This window comes from Sparus aurata, chromosome 23 (assembly GCF_900880675.1).
Source record: "Sparus aurata chromosome 23, fSpaAur1.1, whole genome shotgun sequence".
Taxonomy (NCBI): domain Eukaryota; kingdom Metazoa; phylum Chordata; class Actinopteri; order Spariformes; family Sparidae; genus Sparus; species Sparus aurata.
This window is the reverse complement of record NC_044209.1, coordinates 21,197,612-21,214,769: the sequence shown is the minus strand read 5'-3', so window position 1 is coordinate 21,214,769 and position 17,158 is coordinate 21,197,612. Positions and strand designations below refer to the sequence as shown.

At 42.0% G+C, this 17,158-nt stretch overlaps 1 protein-coding gene and 1 non-coding gene across 4 annotated transcripts in view; one reads left to right on the top strand and one right to left on the bottom strand.

The window, feature by feature from the left end:
* The window catches only part of gjc1 (gap junction protein gamma 1), a 52,536-nt gene that overhangs the window by 9,534 nt on the left and 25,844 nt on the right, over positions 1-17,158 (top strand). The window lies entirely within an intron of this gene.
* Positions 13,206-13,277, bottom strand: trnac-gca (transfer RNA cysteine (anticodon GCA)). Its single transcript has one exon. It is a non-coding gene; the product is annotated as a tRNA-Cys (tRNA).

Here is a 17,158-nt window from a genome sequence, read left to right as displayed (position 1 = left end):
CGGAAGAATCTTATGATTCTGTAACATGAGTAAAAGTAGCAATGCCATATTTTATGAAAATCTTACACATGTACTGCAGCACTCTGAGCAGATTAAAAAAGTACTCATTATACAGCAGCTTATCCTCTGTGAGTAATATGTGTCATAAAGTATAAGCAGTATTTTAATGTTGACGTATGCTAAGGGAACCTATTAAACATACTTCATAGACTGTTGGCACTTTAATCTATAATCATACATCATATAACTAATGGTGCGTCTTGAATGTGCAGTCAACAGTAACTTGTACATACAGCTGTCAGATAAGAGAGCTGCAGTAGGAGGATAAGTTGGCATGAAATGGAAATACTCAGGTAGTGTAGAAGTACCGCTTAGTTACATTCCACCGATCTAGAGGGCCTTCATTTCATTTCATCTTCTACGCTTGTGTTATTGATTCAACATATCAGGTATTCACAGTTTGCTCTTGCCTTGTGTGCCAGAGCGACTCACCCCATCAAAGCTTTATTAGTCAGAGTTTGTGGGAGTTTAAACGGTGTTGAGTCGCCTGCTGAGAACAACATCCTGAGGGAAGCACTGATTACGTGTGTGATTTAGGATATTTTTAAAGGTTACGCGATAGAAAAGCAGCTTCAGGTCACTGGTTTCAACCTTCAGAGATCCATAGCAGTCAAGGTTTAAAGAGTTTAAAGTTTTCACGAACCCTCGGTGTTCATCCACGTGACTCACTGTAATCCTCCCTCACCACCAGAGGTGCAGCGAAGGAGTGCGCAGAGATTTCATTAAAACACACAGTCACCTTCATTATCTGAACAAACACACACACGGGCGATCAGCAGAGTGCCGCCGACACTGCGGAGAACACATTAGAATCCATAAGGGGATCTGTGACACGGCGCTGCACACGGCGGAAGGCACGAGCGCTCACGCCTGATTGGCCCAGCTGGGGCAGCCACGGTCGGGCGATGTCCCCCTCGCTCTCTGTCACTGGCAGCGCAGAGCCGAGCAGCCAGGTTCATGGGCCGCGGCCAGCACCCTGTCACCGCCTTGCCTGGCACACTCTGCCACACACCGAGGCAGGAACACACACACACACACACACACACACACACACACACACACACACACACACACACACGTATAAGGATGTAACAGTAACAGAAATGTGAGGAAAGCTGGACCACAGAGCAAAGTAAACACTGAGAGGACATGGGGAGAATCACGCGAAGTCCAAAATGTACTTCTGGAAAAGAGACATTATGGTCTCTCCGTAACAATAACCAAATACTCATATTACTCCCATTTCATCAGTGCTGTGTCAGCTGTTCCACCCTCAACCCTCCACCTCTCCTCCGCCTCCCCGCTGCTGCCTACCATAATGAAAATAAGTCTCGACCTCCATTACCGGGTCACAGAGATAATTATTTAGCTAATGATAAAAGCATGTGATGGTTTTCTCCAGTCAAGGGTGGATGTTTCATTTCAATGTTGGACGGGACAATAAACAGAAAATTCTCACTTAAGGTGTAGCAGGCAAAACACTAATGGCTACTGTTGAACTGTGCTGGATAATTTAAAGGTAAACTGTTTAAACTGTTTAAAAGCACAGCTTAAAAGGACCAATACTGTGGCCACACTGATGCAAAAGATTCAACTGTGAGGTAATGGACCGAACAAATGTTCATGTGTTTTATTCTATCAAAAGAAAAGTAAATAAAAATGTCTTTTGTTTTAGATTTTTAAGTTCAAGAAATTCGCGGTTCGTCACCAAGATTGTCAAATACCATTTAGTTTCAATGAAGTGCATCGTCTCACCAACATGACCGTCATCTAGGCACAGAAAAAAAAGGTGAAAATCCCAATAAATCTGTCCATAACGACAGCTGCAGGTCTGTGAAATGGGATTTAGTCAGTTTTTGTGAGCAAGCTAATATATGAGATGACTCCAGGAGGATTCGGTTCTGGGTTTTAGTGAAACGAGACGATGTCAAATTCTAGGAGCAGTCTTCCTATACATACTCTCAGTCTTTTACTTCATTAGTTTTAGAAGAAACTGATTTTGAGTAGACAAACATCATATGTGAAATTCATGGCACGATCCCAACGGGGTCAAAAATGGGTTGTCTCTATGGTACATATACAATAAAGCTAAAAGATGAAAGGGGAAAGTTTGTAACTTGTTGTCACTCAGTTTTGAACATGGATTGCCTCATTTGAATAATTTACTGGAACTTATGTGTTACTGACGATCCTATTTTTTCATTATTTATATATATTTATCATTCTATTTCATTTTAAACATGTTCGTAATAAATACATAAATAAACAATGATAAATAATATTTTTTCAGAAATAAGGTCACATGGTGGTCGACAGAAAGGGGCGTGACATCGCCTCTGTGTTGTTTTGCATCTGTAATTATCACAAGTGTTTTCAGTGCATATTATTATATTAGATAAAATCATATGTTCCCAGAAAAGAGGGATCCACACCCCCCCCCCCCCCCCCTCCCCCCCTTTATTTCTGCATGTCTCCAGTGCGAAAAGGAATTTGTTGTTTTGAGGACATCAATCTTGTAAATGTCTGTACAATTTAAAGCACAGTTTCTATTTGACCATTCCCACTTTTGCATCACAACTTTTTTTTTACGGCTAAAACTATTGAAATCATGATAAAGTGACATTTGCCAGGATCTGTATCAGACAAACATGTAATCGTACATCTGGAGGAGAAGATCTATAGGCATCTCTACACTACTACAACACTTTAATATACCAATATAATGCTAGTTACCTTCACAAAAAATGCATCCTCTGTGTTCTGGATATTGCACTTTCTGCACTGTGATTACTATGTCATCTTGAATTATGGTGCAGCCATAATACAAATATTGAGGCATTAAACCATGTAACGTACAGCAGCTTTCTTCTACCTGCTGTGTTGTGTGCTGCATGTGAACCAGTGCTGGCTCTTTAAACATCTTACAGTATAATTTCCCTCTATTGAGTAAATACAAGAGGTGACACTAATAAAAAGCTAGAAAGAGACAAGCTAGCGCGGGGTTATTTTTAGCCGCTGTTCCATATACAACATGTTCCTCCAGACACTAAGATGCTCCGGGGTCATGCTCAGTGTTTACTCTAGTCTCTTATGGAAACCTCAGACTTCGGAATAGATTAGACCGGAGCTTTTACTGACAACTGGGAAATAACAAGAGGAGGTTTTTCAGGATATGTTGCAGGAAGCGTTTGGATTGAGGTTGGATGAAATTTTTTAACCATGACAGGTGTTATCGCCGTAATAAGGGATCATTTTCAGACACATTTCACATAAGTCTAATAGTGTTTTACAGGCTGTGTGGCTCAGATGGCTCAGTGGTAACTGAAGGTCTGTCTGTCCTTCAGCGGTTCAGCTTTAAGAAAGTCGGTTTGGGGGAAGCTTTGTTGGAACTGTTCTTAATTTAGATCTGGTAGCTTCAAAATGTAACTGTTGAGAAGCTCGCTGCCAATAAATTGCATAATTAAGTGCGTATTTATCTAAAGAAAGCATCAAAATTGCTTAGTAAAGGTTAACAATGACAAGAGGCGAGTTAGTTAAAGTAAATATATGGGTTTGCAATGCTTCTATAAACAATTACAGAAACTTATGAGGCTTCTATTAGTCTACAAACTGACAACATCATAAAAATGCTTATAAATGTCTCGTAATCTAACAATATATGTTTCAATCAGACATAATAATGTTAATAAGGATGTAGATAAGGTTCTTATTACTCAAAACTAACGCCATTACAAGGAATTTAACATAAAGTGTTACCGACTTATCCCAAACAAACCTGGTACTTTCCAAAAGATAGTTGGTGACTTAATAAACTTTTTTTATAGAGCTTAACAATTAATCAGCCAATTAATAAGTCATTAATTAGCAGCTAAATTATTATCAATTTATTCTTTCTGTAATATGTGAAGCAGAAAAAAGTAAGTAGGCCTAATGTAACGTAAGGTAACGTAGCATAAAAAATAAGTAATAATAATATATGTCTGGGTTTTATTGGATAAAACTCAATAAAAAATGACATTTTATAGCCTAATTAAGATTAATAAAGAACTTAGGAAGAAAAGCCAACAATGAAAACAAACTTTGAATCCTTCAGCTACAGCTTAAACAAACTTGTCTTGATATGTTTAACGTCTAAATTTCATCTGACCACAAAACTGCAAAATAAATGGATTACAATAATAGAAACAGAGAAAATCAGAAAATCTTTTTGATCTGCGAAGGCACAAGCAGAAAACAAATAGAAAGAAATAATCAGCAGGTTGTTAAATAATAGAAGTAATTGTGAGTCTCCATATTGACAGCGTGATTTGATTGTGATTAATCTACGTGACCCGTGACACTGTAACACAGAAGACGCTGATGCTTTACTACCAGTGGATCGAGGAATCTCCCCCACATACAACCTGTCAGCTTCTTCTTCTCTGCCTTCACATTTTCTGGCAACAAAACACCAAAAAGCAGCGACTCCTCCTGCTTTTTACTTTCCCGTTACATCACCGACACGTGATGCGTCTCCCAGGACAGTCCTGTCCTGTCCTTTCCCCTCTGTCTCTTCTCCTGGAGTCATATTTAAACAAAGTAACATTCATACATGAATGGGTTTCCATGGCCACAAGGCCTCAGGATTATCTGAGCCACAGCCTACCATGGTGTGATGGGTAGGAATAAGCCCAAAGGCACGCACAGATGCTCTCGTGCTACTAGTGTAGCCTTGATAGCCTTACGGGCTAACACTTCGAGACTCTACGTCTAAAACAAAAAAAGAAGGGGAAAAAAGATTCACTTGACAGAAATGCTCAAGGCCCAACTTTAAATAGCTCTGTGACGTTTCTGTTTTTTTTTTCTTTTCTTCTTCTGTGTTTATTATTGGTTCGGGCCTCTGCTACACCAGACGGCCTTGAATGCATCTACGAGTCGGGGGAACCGAGCCTCTCTCCTAAAGAAGCCCTGAGACAGCCCGTTTACATAAAGATTACATAAAGGAAGTGTTTGTTCTGAGAATGATAATGACTTAGTGATTGTATGCGTAGGCCGTAGGGAAGAGCAGCAGCAGCAGCAGCAGCTTCCTCGGCTGGCACACTGCGATTGTCTCTGGATCTCATCACCGCTAATGTCTGCTGGTTTGGCACGGGAACACAGGGGCAGTCATGACCCCTCAGCTTCAGCCTGCCTCCCCATCCAACCCCTCGGAGCGGACGCACACATTTCCACCTGAGGTCAGCGACACCTGTCTCCCACACTAAGCCTGACGAATTATTCCTCTCAGTGCATATTCTCATTCGCTCTGTCTTTAAAGTTGTAAACCTTTGGATTTCAGATTTGGTGGTACACATTGTTTGTGTGCAAATACTTTGTCAGAATGTAACAGATTATCAAACATGTTGTTTTGCCTTTTAAATATATCAGAATCTTCATTATTCATTGTCTTTCCAGTTGCTGATCGATCAGGAAGCTTCAGATTCTGTAAAAATATAGTCGACGACTTGTAACATTTGAGCTTCGCAGCTCAAGCGTGATGCCAGAAGAAGATGGTTGCTGTTGTGAAAATGGTCTTTTAAAGCCGGCTGGTGTTTCACAAGTTGAACACTCTCAGTGTGTTGGCAGTAACTTAATCCAGCTCTGATACGCAGTACGGAGAGTGAGGGGAAGATAGCAGTTTGCTGTCTGAATCGAGCACATGGATGGCGGACTCCGCCACTGCTGGAGGAGGAAGATTCCTGGGAAGGTCACTGGGAGGTTAAATGGGGTTACGATTTTGGATGATAAGCTGCTCAGTGGAGCTAGCAAAGTATCAAAGTATCGTAATAACTGAGGTGCCGGCAGAACTTTCAAGTGTTTGCTATGTGGGCTAAGAAATAATAATAGTGATGGTAATATTCACTTGATCAAGTCGCTAATCTAGTTCATCATGAATGAATAATTTGCCGTACCAGTTGCTCTAAGAAAGAAGATTAGCAGCGTGTCACACCCATAGTTTACCCACGGTAACATGAGGACGAGGAATGAGGTGGATGTAGAGAGATTATTACAAGACGTTTAATACACTGAATGATGGAGACATAAGCTGTGTCATAAAAAAGATGATACCTTAAAGCATGGCACCACTTTATATCAGGGTACACATATCAGTAGCATACTGGCTCTTTATTAGTCATTGGCCTTAGTTTGCATGACTCACTTAATGATAGTAAGACTTAGTAGAACTTGTGTGTGTGTTAAACTACAAGTGAATTAGTTGTGACATTATACTAACAGTTTTGTTTATTGTTACATGGCAATAGACCATTACTACCACCTTTTCAGGGCCAAGGTGAACAAAGATTGTAAATTATGTAGACCAAATTCCTCACATACTATCTAAGCAATAATTAGGGGGCTATTTGAGAAAAACTATTGGCTAATGAGGCATTAATAAGTGCTTTACAGAGTCTAATAAAGAACCAATATGCTACCAAAACGAATGCCAAGAAGCAACACATAATGGTTGATATTTGTATCACAGTATTTTATGTCCCTTGAACACAAAAGCACTTGTGACTCTGCGCTCGGAGAAGATATTTTACTTGTGTGTGCTTTATAACAGAAGCCGTGCATAGCTCTAAACAGGGAGAGGCTTTACTCCGTCCATATCTCGATGTAGGCAAATGTAAGCGCAGCAGTGTGTGGTCTTTGAAGTGATGTACAAGATTTCTTCCTGTATACAGTGGGTGCCTCGGCTGCGAGGATTTGCCTCAGGCAACAATTGATTTATGGACTCTATACTCTCAGCTTGGAGAAGATGAGGTGCATTTCTTCACACATCATTTTCTTGGGTTTTTGCATCACTGTGGTTGTGTTTCAATGCGATATTTTGAGAATATTTTTGAAACATCGCATTGCTATATGTCCACACTTAGCCACACAATAGCTTCTGTGCCAATTTAAATCTGTTCCTCCTTTATTTTCTCTTCAGTTCTTTCCCTTCTCTTGTCTGTACGTTGCCTTTTCTCTCTTCGTGGCTGAACGGCATCCAGACCGTGTTGATAATATGAATCTGTCCTCTGTCATTTCTGGGATTTAGAGCCAGTGTCACTGTAAAGCAAAATCAATTTTTTGCACAACCAGACCTGTCAGTTGACATGGCAGGCATGATTGCATGATTAAAGTTGCATTGGAACAAGTGTAACCGTAGGCGAGAACATATTGCTGCGATGGGCACTTTTTGTTCTCCAGTCATTCGGTATCTTTCCATCTCGGCTCCTTCAGCCCTCTCATGCATCTTCAGTCTTCGTCTTTCCTCCCATTTTCCTCTGCATCCTTCTAAGTGTTTTGTAAGAAATTTGATTGCTCAGTTCCGTTTGCATTCACCCGCCATCTGCTGCATTTGGCTGCGACTGCGAATCAATTCTTGATGTTGGCAGCTTTGCATTGATTTGCCTGCTCTGTTTTTTTTTTTTCTTTGAGCCTGCATTTCATCTTTTTTTCCCGGTCTCTGGTATGTTTTTTAATCTCTAAACAGTAAACAAAACGCCAGTCCAATCCATGACTCTGAAAAAGAAGACAGCTCAGAGAGAAAACACTTCAACCAGCATCAACAATGAAGGAGCCCGGGCACATTTCAGAACAAAGATTGTGGACTCAGAGCTGCGAGGGAGTGCAGAGGACCACATACTTCGGAGGGAATTTGAGTTCATGAAACTGTACTGGATTTTATATTTGCAGTTTGAGGAAGGGACTCAAATCTGCTCTTGAAATAGGGCAGTCACATCATGTAAATAGTGACAGAATGTGTCTCAGTCAGTTATTAAAATAGAAGAATCAAGATAATTAGAACACAAAAATCCAAACAAACCTGCTTAAAAGGGCAATAATTTCCCCAAAGAGGAATACTTGGGAGAAATGTGTCCTCACAAGGCTTCTGTCTTATTTTTTTTGAGAGATTTAGCCACAACAAAAAAGATATGACTGGAGGATAATGTGAACAAGAGTCAACAGTCACGCTAAGAAAAAGGCTCCGAGAAACTGTACTTGAGGCTGAGCTAACTGCTAACATCAGGATGCTAACATGCTCACAAGGGCAAGTTATCACGCTGATGTTAACAGGTTTGATTCAGCTTGTGTTAGAACGCTTATCACTGCATTTCTAGCTAAACTAAACACATGGTAGGCGTGAAACATGAAATATATATTTTTAATAACAATCACAGGCAGATGCACATAGAATAAAGTATGATATTCAGCAGTTTTCATATGGCAGTGCACCGTGAAATTGGTATATGTGGCTGCAGCCTGGCTAATATTGCGCTTACAGCCGTGCACTGTTATCTGTTTACCTCTCAACTCGCCTGTATTAAGTCTGTCATTTATAGTGACATGTATGTCGCTGTCTGGTGGGCTCCCCGTGAACCGTTTTAATGAATTCCAGCTGAACTCTGCATCAACTCTCTCTCTTAGTGTTGTCGTTTGATAAACCTTGGCCTCTCCTGCAGCCGGGATCCTCCGAGAGCCTCTGCTTCACTCCTTGGAGGCGAGTACAGTGGCAGAGGAGTGATGGTGTCCATGGCGCAGTCAGATGAAAGTGGATGATGAGTGATGAATGCTTTGCGCTGGCACTGACTTATTGCCGAGATATTAAAGTGTAATAGCTTGGGAGATTCTTGTCCCCCGTAATTCATGCCGCAGCCATGGCCAGATATAAATATGAATGATGCGCTGTGGATTTGTCAAGAGAAAGAGGGTCAGGGTCGGTGTCTTTTTTTTTTTTTTTTTGATTGGGTGTCCCACAACTAGAAGGATGTGCTAAAGCATCCTTGAGCGAGATGCTTAACCTCCGCTAGCTCTGAGCACAGGGTTAATTATCCCCTCGGGGCAACAAACAAACTGGCTGCTGTTATAAGAGGAGAAAATGTACGAAGATGTGGGAGATGCTCAGATTTCAGGGAAGCAAGAAATCAATGTTTCAGGTCCAAATAATTAATTCTTCCCAAATTTGACTTCAATATTTACATTCTTGACATTTTTTAGAAAAAAAAATTAATCAATCAAAAATCCCTTCAAATTCACTTTTTGACAAACCACACAATCTCAGGACTCATGATTATTTGATTGTGGACGTGTTTCAATGAAAAAAACACTATTAAGTGCTGCTTCTATTATTTCTTTTTTATATATAAAACATGAAAATAATTCAATGTATCGTATTCATCTTTGTCTGTGCCTCACAAAGAGCAAGTTTATTATTAGAATATTATATCCTCTCTTTGGAGTCTTTTGAGAGGTATCGATTACAATTGACCCTCCTTAAAAATATCCAATTTATATGAAATACAGAAGGTTAAAGAGCCAAAGAGCAAAAGGGGGGCAGCTGTCAACAGACTGCTCAGTCTGAAGACCAGACACCACAAGTGGACGATATCGGTGCTGAGTTAATTATTCATGTCAACAGGGAGACTCAGTTACAGACTATCAAGGGTAGATGTCAACAGCTTAACCCAAATAAAATTTTAATTAGAATATGGAGTTGCTCGGTGCGTCAAAAGAGTGCATGTGAGTGTGTTAATGCACAAGCCCTGAGCGTAGAGACGCCCCCTCCTCCACAGAAGCTCAGCCAAAATCATCTTCTCAGCGTTCAGTCACTGTGATGGCAAGGATGTCTCTACTTATCTGGAGTAAACAAACGCAACTGTGGCTGGCAGTGGCATTTGGCCCCTGTGTGCTCTCCTCCCTGGCAGCATGTGTGTGCGGGGCCGCTGCCATCTGATGCAGCATCGTCGAGCTTAGATCCTGAAGTCAGCGGATGCTCCTCCAAGATGTCTGACTTAAACAGCCCCGCCGCCGCCGCGGGGAGAGAGCCACATTTCATTACACAATGCTAATTAATTTCAGCAGGATCTCATGCGTGCTCGCAACTGATTGACTCATTGTCACACCCTAAATAGATGTCCTCGACTCCCGATGCTCTAAGTGCCAATTTCACGCTAGCTCGAGGGCTGGAAGTTAAACTATTAACTTGTTTAAAGTGAAATGTCAGGTGTTAAGAAAGGGACAACTTTAATGGGACAGCTGTTAATCAGCCTCTCATTAGTGTTGTTGTATTGTTTTACATCCTCAGGGACCTGTTTGTGATTTACATTCCATCAAAGGGACAGTTCACCACAACCTGTAGTGTTCTTTATCCTTCTAGATTGTTTTTGAATGAGTTGCTTTGTTTTGGAGATATCAGCTGTCAAGATGTCTGCCTTCTGTCAAAAGTAAAGGAACTAGATGGTAGGGTTGGGTAAGTTTCCGCTGGTTTCATTTCGTGCCAACCAGCTGAATCAGCATCTGTGAGGTGTTACATCAAGTTGCAAGAACTAGCAAAGCATGGCTAGTCAGCAGGAGCCCAGAGATACACTTCCTGTATTTATTTAAATTTAAAAGCCCTATAGCGTTTCAGTGGACAGAAACCCTGCATTTCTTAACAATGCTTTTATTGTGAAACATTATCAGGAACGTGTTGTAGAAAACTCATCGACTTGCAAGATTCACGTTCGTGGAGTACTTTAAATGTTGCTTCTGCCGTCTTTTCTCCAGTTTCAGCTGAAGTGTTATTTTATTTACCTTTTTGACTTTAAACTTTAGAAGAATAAAAGTTAAGATGAACACAACATGTCGCAGTTGACCTGATGGACTGTAGTGCTGCTACACTCCCATTCATGCTATAAAAGTGTGAAAAAGATACGCTTCAAACCTCGGTAGCATGTCTTTTTCTTGAAATCTGGACCTGGTTACTCATGATAATCCATAGACATGGTTGTGAGCAGTTTCATGACGGAACTAGTTCTTTCTACCACAGCACAGCGCAGAGGGAAGCCGTGTACAAGTGGCTAGCTCGCTGAACTAACTAAGCTTATCTAAGAAGAGGACTACATTAATGTAGTAAAAGTCCCTAGTCGAGGAGTAGATGCCTTACTGGACAAAAACTAAACACCAAAACAATCTTGATGGACAAATACAAGGAAGAAGAAAGACATGTTTTTGTGATGTTTGGGTGTACTGTCCTTTTCCTGTCATGGAGAAGGTGAGCCTTCAGAGAGTCGGCCCTGACAAAGCAGAGGGGGATGAATGCAGTTGGCAGGTCTCAGGTCCGCTTTGGCCCGAGACAATGAGCTTCACAGTAAAGCCGGGCTTGTGCACAGGAGCAGCCTAATGCTCTTATGTGTCCCTTCATCTCGTTCCCTCTGTCCCGCTTTACCTCGCTTAACCCATTTGTCTTTTCGCCACGCATCCCCGGCGTCGCTCCTCTCGGGTCAATCTGGCCGAGTTCAGAGAGCCATTATTTACGGTCAGTCATAAATCACCCCTCTAATCAGCTCCTGTACACATCAGCCGGCAGGGAAGTGCCTCTGACCACAAGGAATCAATATCATCAATGAGTGAAGAAATAGAGTGTTCTTCTGCGTGTGCATGTGCAGTAATTGACCCCCGTGTTGATGTCTGACGTCTTCTGCTCTGCCGGGAATATTTTCTGCCTTCCAATGCTTGTTAGCAGTTTGTTTCATATCGCTGCTCCATAAGACGAGAGCAAGATGGCATCCGTGTGTGTGTGTGCGCACTGGGCCACAACCACACACACTAAAAAATGGTCTTTTTAAAACGTCGCACATTCATGTTCTTTCCATAGCTTGATTTAAATTAAACAGCGTCATTTCGCCCTCATTAAAAAACCATGGTTTGCTCCGAGAAAGTCTAAAAAAGTTGACACCAGATAGACTTTAATTACCCCTTTCTTTTTACCGTTTCTGTGCCGAGCTGAGGGCTCTGTTAACCCTTTACCCTCAGTTTTACAGAAGACCACAATCATCCAAATGTTGCTTAACACCTGCTGTAATCTGTGCCTCTGTCTGAGCCAAGGGCCGATCACACCAAGAATGATAGCTATGACAATAACTATAAAGATGTCATATTAAAAATCATTCTAACTGAAGTGGATGGTGAAGTCAAGACAGTGACAGCGACCTGATGCATCTAAACTTACAGGGCCGTCTGTATTAAATTACACATGAGAAAATGTCCTTTTACCTTTTACACGGCCACCGGTGCTGATGGTGGTTTTATCTTTACTGATGTCCGCGTTGATGATCACCAGGATCATCGTACATGCCGGCCCTCCTCGTGTTTTTCATTCCCCTCTCCTGTCATTTAGGTTTCATTGTATTTGTGTTTCATGTGGTGTCTTCTGCTCAGTTTTCCTCCTGTATTCTCTGCTCTCCTCACCAGCCTGACTATCTGTTCACACCTGTCTGTCATCTGTCTAATTAGCGCTGCTCCGCTCTTAGTGTTTCCCAGCCTGTCAGCTCCTTCCCTGTTCCTAGTGTTTTTCCACTCATTACCCTCACCTGTGTTTCCCCCGCCTCTCTCCACTTGCACCTCTTTCCCTCGTTAGTAAAGTTTGTATTTAAGTCCAGTCTTCGCTTCGTTTAGTTTGTCTCCTCCTGAGAATTAAAAGCCAAATTAAAAGTATTTCACAGAAAAAATGCTATTGCAGTCTCTAAAACTTAAATGTATCTTGGGGAGGATCCTCAGACGCTCGCTTTGGTCCTCCCTATATAGGTCCAAGTCCTCCCTATTTTTAAGGTCTAAGGTTGGTAAGAGTGAGGATTATTGATAGGTTGGATTCTCCGAACTTCTCTCATCAAACCACATCCATCTGGGTTCTGTGCATCGCTGCTTTATCACCATGTTTATCGGGATCATTCTTGGCATTCAGAAAATTCTTGTCGTCACTTCTGATGAGAGGGTTGGGACATGAGACACTACAATGCCAGGAAGCAATACAGTAAAAAAAAACATACACACACATTCTTCCACACTTGAACTTACTTCTCACTTTTGGCAGCCGCTATCTCCTCTCTGTTTGCGTCTCAATGGCTGCCATGGACACTCATAACAGAGCTGTGCACATAAACACCAGTCCCAGTGCAGAGCTCCACCCTCCGGCCTGTGAGACAGACACGGTAAAAGTGGTGCTTGAGTTTAATGTATACAGCTTTAGGAAGCATCTGGAGCTGAGCAGGAGAGCGCCTGAGCTGCTGCACCTTTTCTACAGCACACTCTGCCCACCCACACACACACTTTGGGATATTTTGTTCGAGCACAGAACAAAAGACACATCGGCGTCACGGAGAAGGGGGCACCCAGAGTTGAACTGGGGACCTCTTGATCTGCAGTCAAATGCTCTGCCACTGAGCTATACCCCCTACTGTGACATCTGCTGCATCTAGTTGAACATAATCACATTATGAATGGAAGATCTGATAAAAACACCTGTTATCTGAATTCAAGGCACCTTTGTGATGCACATTTACAACTGCAGACTTTTTACAGTGGTCACAAGACAAATCTGAGGAGTCACCAGGAAATAAATGTATTGATTTTTAAGATGCTCTTTAAGTCTTTGCATTTTCATTTGAGTTGCTGCGATCCAGAAGAGAAAAAACGGTAACAATTACTGGTAAATTGATTTTTTTATTTTGGTAATTGTTTTCTTTTGCAACAGTAAGTAATTGAACTCTTTACTGGACGGGGTCTTCCTGTTGTATTCAAATGCTTGATCAGATCTTACAAAGACCTTTTTGAAACAAAGCAACCAAAATGTTGCTTATTTAAGGACATATATATATAATGAATAAATGTAATATCAACCACTAATAAAGAATAAGTTGCACGTTAAGCTGTGCCTGTACCCACTGGAGGCTTATTAGAGCTAATCGATTAATTAAGATAAGATGAGATGAGATAAAATAAGATAAGATTGATCCCCCGCAGGAGCAACTTAATTTGGTTGAGCAGTAAAAGAACCAGTGTGCAACCAGTACAGCGACTAGCAGTGCAAGGTAGGAACTGAGAAAAATAAAATAGAATAGAATAAAGTAGAAAAGAATAGAAATATTATATACACTATGGATCTGTGTGCATATACCTGTGCGTTATTGATTTTAATGTATATCTGTCGATTGATAGAATAATTAATTTGCACTTATTTCTAGAAAATCTGTAATTTTGTCGCGAACAGTAGCTGCTTTTCTTCGACTCATTTGACTGTTCACTGATTATCTTTGGGTTTCAGACTGTAGGTCAATCAAACCGACGTTTTTCAGACATTTTTCACAATTTCCTGACGTTCATAAATGATCATATCAAGAGTATAATTCACAGATGAATCTATAATAAAAGTAACTGTCAGGTGGAGCCCAATATTATATGCTGTAATCAAGCTCTAATCTGTACATTAATATCATTAAACAACAGTGTTTTTCATCAGGCACTGTGGGTGTAAAGATGGCCCACACTGTGAATATGTGACCTCCAGCACTTCACGAGCTGAACCATTATTCTCATCCAGCGGCACACAGTGTGTCTGTCCGTATGGAGGATGATGAGCAGGAGGAAGTGGAGGTTTTTTGAGAGGGGGGATGGGGACAGTAGTGAGCAGAGAGAGGGAGGTTGGCGGAAGGGTGAGAGTGTGTTGGGATTTGTGGGGGCGGGTAGCGAGGGCCCACAGGGAGGACAGTGGGGGATGGTGAGGGACGATGGGATACTAGTGTGCCGAGTACCCCCCCCCACCCCCCCACCTTTTTCTAATATTATAATACCTCTATACTGTGAGCTGGCTAGCTCCATTTTCTGCCCTCAGTGCCAGACTATGAATGGTGATGTTTGCATGAGAGCTTTGTCTCTACGCAGCGCTCGGTGCCATGTGCTGAAACAGGGCGCTCCATTCATGCACTCTCGCTGATTTTGTCTCATTAGACTGTGGGCGCCATGCATGTGGAGCTGCCGTTGTGAGTTTCTGTGTGTGTGTGTGCATGCATGCCTGTTTGTTTCTATAAGAGTGTGAGAACTGATTGCCTCGCTAGCAGGGTTTGCCTCTGTAGCATATGTGCGCATCAGGCGTAGGTCAACATCTGTATCAGTGGTGAGGTATTTTTTTTTCCCTCTGTGGGGGGAACAGAGGCAAACAAAGGATAAGGAAAGGAGGGATGGAGGGACTGAGGTACGGAGGGAGGGGGTCGGCTGCTCTCTCCAAATTCAGTCAAGATTTCCCCGTCCTCAGGTCAGTTGTGAAATCGACACACGCTTTGATGATCGCGTTACCCTCGGAATCGCCCCCGTCCGAAAATGGCTTTGAACGGTGCGACCTCTGTTCCCCTGACCCGTGAGCGGGGCTTTTTTTTTTGTCTTCACTCTGTACACATGTTGAATCGCAGAGCGTGTCTGAAACGCTCCATCAGCTCGCTCCTCTGAGTCATCTCTCATCACCATTCTACTCTTTGTATCTATCAGTCTTTCAGACAGCAGAATGGCCCCTACAGTGCAGACCTAGGGTGAAAGCTGCAGCTGCTGCACACACTGAGCGGAGGCAAGGGACAGCACTCCCCCTGCTCCTACACACACACACACACACACACACACACACACACACACACACACACACACACACACACACACACAGACACACACAGAGCCAGAGAGCTGCTCCTCCCTGTTTGTCTGATGTTTTGCTTTGCTTTAATAGCAAGACTGATGCCATTTAAATCTTTCGCTTCAATTCACTCAATGCAAATCCAGCTGCATAAGTGGGTTACCAAAGTCTTTCACTGACACATAGGCGAGGACAGTGAATGCAGCGCGGCCATACAGCCAGTTCAACTTCATTTACTCTAAAGTCACGTTTTCTAACCGATGCATTAACAAATGTGAAAGATCTGCAGAAGGATGCAGCGATGTGAAGACTGCTGAAATCTGCATCTTTTTCTGCCCAATGCTAAAACCATTTCAACTCCAAATTAGCATTTGAAAAATGAATAAGGATCCACTTTCACTGCCAGAATTTCAATTAAGAGATTAACATTTTAAACAACTTGAAATCAGAGCATCGACTGGGTTGTGTTACACTAATTATAATGTTTTTTCTCAGGTGATATTTAATGTACGCAGTGATTTTCTTTTTCCGCCTCCGCCCTGGCGACAGCAGCGTTATGTCTTCAGATTGTCCGTCTGTACATACATCCTATTCGTGTGAATGCGATATCTCAGAAACACCTCGAGGGAATTTCTTGAAATTTGGACTCAGTTGGACTCAAGGATGAATTGCTTGGAGGTAGGCGGTCAAAGGTCAAAGGTGAAGTTCACTGTGACCTCATGAAATGTGTTTTTGGCCATGACAGAATAATTCACAAGCTAAATATGACACAATTTAGACAGCTGAGTCACCAGGACGAAATTTAGCCAGTTAACAATGATATGTTGACACTGGTATGTGTCATGGGCTACGTATCATTGTGACATTTCATCAAAACATTTTGTATCATGCAAACATGTTTATGACCTAACATGAATGTCTGGAGGTGGAGGTGACTTTTGTTTTCCTACATATTTAATGCTGTACACCATCCAAACCAACATTAAAATAAACCCAACATTTTTAAAATGATTACTAATATTGATCCAAAAATAGAACTCAATGCTCTCAAACAGGAGCAAATTCTCAACTCAACCAGCTACAGTATTTATATATATTTGGGATGTTATTTATAGAAACCTTCCTCTCCTTCATCCGTCTTCCCTCTGCCCCGGCTTTTCAGCTCCTGCGGTATTAAAGATACGGCGCGGTAAATGAAGTCATCCCTAATCCTGTATGTGCTGTATGGCCCCTCTGACGAAGACTCATCAAGGTGAAAGTGCTGTGTGATTTGTTGGATATTATTAGCATGGTAATAGGGTCTTAGAAGACACGGAATGAGCGGGAGCGGCACACGCTGTGCATCCAGGTGTGTGATATTTAGCAGCAGCGGTTGCCTCAGGAAAAGGTCTGTCAGACGAGTGAACGCACACTGTAATGAACGACCGGCCGCTTCCCTGGAGAACGTGAATAATATGAATAGGAATAACACACATGTACAGTAGTTCATGAGCACACAGTCAGAGAGTTTAAACAAAGCGCACACATTCCCAAACACACACATTCCCCCCCTGCCCTCTAAACCTGTCACCGAAGGCAAAGGTGCTCTGCACATGCACCTACACATGTGGACACACATACACACTCACACGTCGAACACACTCCATCCCCGCCTGA